A 7,676-nucleotide genomic window follows, 5' to 3' on the forward strand; every position below is an offset into this window, starting at 1 on the left:
TGCACGCTGGCAGCCAGGAGGAGAGAACGGCTCCTTGGGTCCATGTTAGACTGGATGCTCAAGTTCTGGTTTTACAGTTAGGCTGAGGTTTTATGGGCCCAGGTGCTGGCTCTTTCTCAGTGGGTCTGGCTGAGCACTGAGCATCGGAGGGCACTCTCCTGATTCACAGTTTCTGAGTTCCTCTTTGAAATTGGCTCCCTATGGTATCCTTTGACGGGCTTCTGTGGTTGTGCCTATACAAGTTGTCCTGGGTTCAGCGCTTAAACCATGACACAAGTATATTCAAACAATCTCAAGCTGTAGGGCATAGCTCATACTGAAATCTCTCAAACCTCTTCCACCACAGCGCAATGAGGCCTCCTCTGTTCTGCTTATGGAGAACAATGTGTTGCCTGTGGTTCCGCTCCTCCAGATCACACCCAGGCATTTCCTGGGGGCTTCTAACTGGTGGAGACCAGCACCGTGCCAGGAGCCTGCCCGTGTTCAAAGAGTGCCAGTGCTAGAGCCTGTGCCCTGGTAAATTCACTAGTGTAGAGGCAGCCTTGTGGTTTCCTTCTTGCCCTGTCATGGCTGGTGATGAAGAACTCTCTCAGCCTCAAACTGCCCAGGGACATTCAGCTGGTCTTATAGTGCCCAAGGCATGCACTCACAAGTCCCTGCTCCAAAGGCTGCATCAGCCACTACAGGGCTGCCTTGTTCCCCTTAGCCCAAGCCCCTGATCCTGAAGAAGCTAAGCTTGTCAGGTACCTCCCCTGTAATTTCCGGAATGACCACCATCTATGACACAGTATCTAGCGTATGGGAAAGAAGAAGATCTGGTTCTATGCTCATGTAGGCTGCTGACATGCCCTGTGATTTCCTCTAGCTTTGCCTCTGTTGAGCCTTGCCCTAGTGCAAAAATAACCCAAATTTCTTCTTCAGTAAAAAAACGCACCAGTTCTGTTTCTTATGCCAAACCCAGCCACATCAAACACACACCTAAGGTATGGCATTCACATATTCTACTTTGGTCTTTCTAAAACCCAGTGACATCCTGGGAGCCACTCTAAATCCAGACAAGATGAACACAGATACGAGTATGACCAGTCCATTCTGTCCTTGAACAGTGGGTCTTTTTACCTCTGACTTCAAGTACATTTTGGGGAATAAACTCAGCCCTGGTTACCTTCATTGGTGTCCTATTAATCTTTGTGGAAAGGAGCATATGGTACTGCCTGTTTTTTTTCACACAGTGTATTTTTTCTCTGCCATTAGGCTTGGCTCAGGGGCAGGCTCCATTGTCATCTGTGGTCAAGATACAAAGGAGACATCTCCAATGTCCAGCAGCTCCTCTATGCTCTGTATTGATGCTGTAACCTCCCCATTTCCCTTGCACACACACTCTGCATTTCTTCCTTAAGCTGCTCCTGGCAGCTCACCATTTCACAGTTCTTGCCTATGGCTAGGAAGAGCATCATCTGTCAGCTGCATCTGGAGCTGCCATCCTGCCTTCTCCCAGGGAGGCCAAGGGGTACTTATCAGAGGGCCAGAGCTGCAGTTGTGACAGGAGAAATGTAGGTTGGGAAGAGACGTACCTTGGGTTCTTCTAGTTTTAGTTGCTATTATAAGGAACAATCTTGTTAAATTTTAAAAGCCAATATCCTGATTTCTCTTTAGCCTGGAGAAGGCACTGATAAGTGACTTGTTGTCGCATATGTGACATTTTATCAGTAAATACCCAGGGGTTAAAACCCACACATCTGAAGTCAGATGAGGGAGAGAGTCTGAAAGAGGTAAAGGAGTTTCTCAACTTCATGGAGAGTGTCCAAGCCCTGTATAATTACATGCAAATACCCAACCTTTCCTTTCTGCCTGAGAAACTGAGGATGCATTAACCTTTGGGTGCAGCAGCAGAGCTGTTGAAGAAGTCCATAATTGGCTCAGGAGGTTCACAAGAGACACTGTGGATGCTTTGCCCTTTTCTCTCGAAGCCTTCCTCTCACTTAATGCGTGACAAAGACCTAGCAGGCATCATCATGTTAATCCTGTTCCTTGCAAGCACTTCAGGGTATGACTGTGTCACAGCTTGTGTCCTGCAAAGATACCCAGGTGAGCTGGACTGCTGCATATGCATGGCTTTCTGGTTTATCAGCCCTGGTGAGGTGCTGTGGCAATGCTCCTCTGCTTGGTTAAGTCCTGAATCCCTCCTCATATTCTCAGCTCCAGTTTCAGCATCTTCACCCTCTTCCTCCATGGAAGCCTAGAGATCTTAGCTGGATAGTCAGATGTTAGGTGACGGAGAGAAGAGAGCACTGTTGAAGAAGAATTTAAATGAGCCCTCCTGGCCTTGCCTTGCTTTAGTAACTCTCCTGGGGCTGTTACTATGGGCCTGCTGTTTGGCTCTCTGACAGCTGCGTCTCCTTTATGCTGTGCTATTAGACCCCCTTTTGCATGCTGCAGAAGATGTGATTAGGAGGAGAAGGCCATGAAACTATGAGCAACATAGTCCCCTGATCTGTACATCTTTCTCACATACCCCTTCCACCTCTACCCATCAAAAATCATACAATCATGGAATCACAGAATGGTTTGAATTGGAAGAGACCTTAAAGATCTAGTTCCAACCTCCCTTCTGACACCTTTCACTAGACCAGGTTACTCAAAGCCCCATCCAACCTGGCCTAGAACACTGCCAGGGATGGGGCATCCACAGCTTCTCTGGGCAGAGTGATTTCCTCACACAGCGATTTCATTCGTGCTTCCCACATGATCACCGGGGACCCCGTAGACCCACACCTGCACACACTCACACAGATGCACTGCACTCTTATTTTCTCTGTTCCCCGGCCTCTCTTCCCTCCTCCCATCTGTTTGTTGAATAATTCCTGGCTAAGTAACTTTCTCTGTGCAGCCTCTGGGCTGGGGCATGGGGACTTGCCCCCTCCTCTCCCCTGGCTGTCCAGGGGGCTTTTGAACATGTGTTTCTGGAAGGCAGACACCAGCTGGCTGGGTGACATTTGCATAGTCAGCTAAAAGTCCCTGCGCTGAGCTGGGGACGTCTGGAGGAGCCCATGGCAGGATGGAGGGAAGAGGGAAGCACTGGTCAGCTTGAGGTCAGCTGGAACAGATTTCCCAACGAATGGACAGATGGTGAAAGGAGATGAGGGGTTGGGGACGCATGCAAAGGCTTCTACATCAAATAAATAAATCCCTAAATGCAGAAGGGGAGTAAGTGACCAATGTGCCTATGGGCATGGCAGTCACTGTGCTGCTTCCTTCAGAGCCCATGGGGTGGATAGATGGGGTGAGCACAGGTGCTCATTGCTCTCCATGTCAGGAAGGGGAGCAGGGTACACCCTGGACCAGGCAAGGGGCAATGGGAGGCGTCGGGCTGTACAGGGTCCCAGTGCTTCACAAAGTAGCAACAAGAGTTGGAGGCTCCCCACAGCCTCCTGCACCAAGCAGGAGGGGCCCTGCTGCTGGCCTGCCATCCAGGCACCAGTTGGGCCTGCTGTGGCTGCAAGGACAGACCCCAAATTCACTCAGCCACACTGTGCTTCCAAGGCATCACCTTGAAAGGTTTGGGAGGCTTGGACAGTTTGGGACTGTGGTTGTGTAGCTTCAAGCACGGGGCACCCTCATGGTACCTACCCTCCATGCCCACTGTTCCTCCCTGCTGTTTCCCCCACTTCTCCCTCCACTCCAGCTAATTTCATTGGACTGAAAATAATAAAGCAATCTGTACAGTTTTACTCCTACAAGGATGTGTCTTTGCCATTCCCAAGTAACAGCAAAACATATTTACGAGCCCCTGTGCTGCCTTTTCACTCTCTGCTGATCATTGTTCCCAGCTGCCTGCCTGGTTTCATGCTCTCTCCTTTCTGCACAGCTCAGGACAGAAAATACACTTTATTGTTTGATCCTGTGGCACCTTTTGGAGCTCTGGGGATAAAAAAGCACTCCCTTAGCATGGGAATTACCTGGGCAGAGAGAACTGACTTGCCTCCCCAGTACTCAGGGTGGCCACAACTGAAATTTTAGGGAAAATAAAAGCCAAGAAATGCTGTAATGGACAATGAGGGACTCAGCCACCCAGAAAGTGCCATATTTCTCCCTCAACCAGGAAGGTTCACAAGTTACATGTTGCCTTTAAAATCATGCCTGCCATAACTTTGGGTGTTCCCCTAAAGCACGCAAGTGTCTGAGCCTCATCAGGGCTTACATCCTTCACACACCATCGTCAACTCCCACAGGCACTTATGCACTACATTAAGAGGTGTTCCTATTATGTGCCCTTTGTCTTTATTCTTTAGGAGAAGTGGAAATGCATTGTGTTATTTTTAATGCAGTTTGAGGGAATTGGTGTTTTTTACCTTTATTTTTATCTCTGTGTGTGCAGTTGCCTTTTATTCCCCGTAATGCTGTTGCCTGGATGGTGCTAAATCCTTTCCTGAGCCATGTGAACACATGTTCTCCATCATGAGTGCAGGCAGACAGATGTTACAGGAGTACATGTGGAAGGCTGTCACTAAGGGCCAGCTAGTGCAGAACGCCAATTGCCTGTATGGCTGATCCTACCGTGTGTGAATGAAGGGAGTCTGTACATCAAGCAACTGTCAGGGTCCTGATGACACCAATGGGCCTTAACTGCCCTTGAGAGGTCTCACCTGGGGCCCACACCCTCTCCCTATGGGCTCCATTTAAGCTCAGCATTGGCCACTCATTGCCTTCCTAAGATGTGTTATAAATCTGCCTGTATCTACCTCTGTCTGTGGTCTCATCTCCTGGATGGTCCTCAGACCTATGCTGCAGCAGTGTCTCCAGCCCAATCTCCTGCTGCTCCTGATAGGACTCCCTGGATGAACCCTGGCTGATTACCTTGGCCTGTCTGTGGCTGTACCCTGTAACCAGTACTCTCTCCTCTGCTTGCTGTGCTCAGGTGCTGCAGGACTGTGCCTTGGTCAGCGAGGACACCGCCTGGGCTGGGATCACCTAGTTCACCCTCCAAAGGAGCAGTCTGTCATCACTGCTCCATGACCCAAATTTCCAACTGCAAATGGTCTGATGAAGATAAACAACAGAATGTGTGCTGTCTTGCACCCACCAGCATTATGTGTACCTGCTGTCAGCCATCTCTCTGAAGCACCCTGCTTCTCTGGTCTGGATTTACTAATACAGCTGGTTTACTGGTTTACCCACAAATCTTACCACTGTTCTGCTCACCCTTAATCAGTGACAAATGCATCAAGCAGCATTTCTAAGAGGCTACATCCTAGTACCCCAAAGGTGTTCCTCAGCTATGCCAAGATTAGCAATCTACTTCTTCCTCTTCTAATCCCATGATGGGACTCCACTGATACCTCTGCCTCATCATGGCTTAGCTTCATCATTAGCCTCTTTAAGACGATGAATTTTTTTCCTGGAAGTTCAAGTAATGATGTCTTCTTTCTCACACTTTTGCTCAGAAGTTTCTAGTGTGGGATGGTATCTTCTCCATTGGGATGGCTGGTTTTCTTTCACAAAAGCATTTCTGAATTATCCTCAGTTTCCATTCCTTTTTGCTTTTCCAGTTTGTTACCGCTAGTCTAGAGATGCTGGGCTTGGAGAGGTGATGGGCACAGTTGCTTACAATCTAGGCTGATGTGGACGTTGCTCAGTGGTCTAATCTTTTGCACTTGAGCAGTAAACTCAGAAATCCCCCCTAACTGCTTAGATACTCCCTTCAGCTTCCCTAGTTAACTGTAGGGCTTTTTAATATAAGAACACCTATCAGGAAGAAATAGATCTTATCCTTCAACAACACTGGCTGCGTTTCTAGCATATTCAGTACTTTTTTTTTTTTATAACCCATAATTTGTTAAACAATTGACTTCTCCAAAGTACCAGGGAGTCTCAACTCATCCCTTTGAATTTGATCTAAATGTCTGTCCTGATGCACTAGAAATGAGTAAGTGAGATGTCCTCTGCAGTCAGGAAAGCATCACGTATGCCTGTTACAAGAAAGGAATAATTGTTATTAGTGCTCTCTATATATGAAGCAAAATGAAGTGTACCATTGTTGTTTTTTTTCCCCCAGAAAGTCTTGAATTTCTTCCTCAGGGCCTTATTTATCACTTGGAAATATTCATATGCCCACTGGGATTTCATCAGAACACTTGTACATCCCCAAAGTTTCCTGAGTTCTTGCAGGGGAGGCTCTTCTGTCTCAGGTGTAAGATGTTTTGTTGTTCTGTGCTTCATAATGTTTGTCCTCTAAACAGGGAAGAGAAACACTCAGTACAAGTGTCCCGAGCAGCTGTTAAAAAGCTGCGTTTCTGTTGTGCCTGGAAATGTGCTGGGACGCAGCAGGGCAGAGGGGCAGATCACTACTCGGGCTGTTCTCACTGCCACTTGCTCCAGTTTGGATCAGATAATGATCCTTGGTCTGAATGCCTGAGTTCTGCTGCACTGAGTAACTGAAGTAACATCAATGAAGTGTGCAGTGAAAGAGAAAGTGGGGTTGTGCCAGCTATCTCTGCAAACACGTGTGCACCTGCATATGCACACTATCACTAACCCTGCCAGCTCCCTGAAATCTCCAAGCTGCTGGCAGGGTACAGGGCGCTTGTCTACCTGTAGACTTGAACGTGTGCTTCCCACTCTATGGGCAGCTGCTGCCAAATGCCCAGCTCATGTTTTGTTTTATGAATCCCTTGCCTCTACGAGGCTTTTTTGTATTATTATTTGAGCTAAAATGGATCCATAACCTTGTGGGACAAGGACATCGGCCTGGCTGGCAGTGCACATGCTTTCTTGTGGTCGTGATCTCCCTCCCCTCTACAATTACTCTTCATGCAGCACAGAAAATAAAACATTCCAGCAAAATACAACTTCCCCCTCTTCTAACAGGAGGTCACAGAGGCTTGGGCTGCCATAAGAAAAAGGAAGCCCAGGGGAAGAGCTGCTCCCTTTTGATTTATGTGCTGGCTGGGGAACAGGAGAGACCACTGAGTGGGAGGAAGGTACTATGAGAGCTACTAATTGAGTAATTGCAGCTCAGAGCTGCAGATAAGGTGTCAGGAGCAGGCAAAGAGAGTCCTTTTCTGGCTGGCCGGAGCCCTTTCCTTCTTTTGTCCTGGGTTTGAGAGCAATAGGACAGGTGTATTTGTCTGCTTTTTTGATATTGCACAGCACAATTGCTGTGCCTCTGCCATAGCCAAGACTGTCCCTAGCATTTGTTTCTCCTCATGTTTTCCCTCAACCCCCTTTCATACTTGGAAGGTTTAATGTAGTAGTTGTGTGTCTGAGTAGACTTAAACTCTTGGCTATGTGGTGCGGAGAGTTGGGAAGGTGAAAAATGTTGTTTGCTTGCCTTCTCTCTATGTTGGATGTAGAATGCTTGGCATGAACATGCCCTTATGCACAGTCCATCATCCTTTCTGTCCACACCTGGACACTGAGGCTTTGAAGCTGAATTCAGCAAGTCAAAAATACTCCTCTATCCCACAGCTGAGTGCGAGATGCTGCAGTCATCAGGGTTGTGCAAGGGGGTAGGATGTCTCCTGGCATGGCCAAGGCTAGCCAGGAACCTGCTGTTCCTTGCTCCTGACTCTCACCACACTGAGATGGCAGCTGTGTGAAGTCCTGCTCTGCCTGAATGTGAACTTCAGCACATTTCGAATTGCAGACGAATTGCATATCATTTCCCAGCACTGTCA

The sequence above is a fragment of the Nestor notabilis genome, unplaced genomic scaffold (assembly GCF_000696875.1).
Source record: "Nestor notabilis isolate BGI_N333 unplaced genomic scaffold, ASM69687v1 scaffold8936, whole genome shotgun sequence".
Taxonomy (NCBI): Eukaryota; Metazoa; Chordata; class Aves; order Psittaciformes; family Psittacidae; genus Nestor; species Nestor notabilis.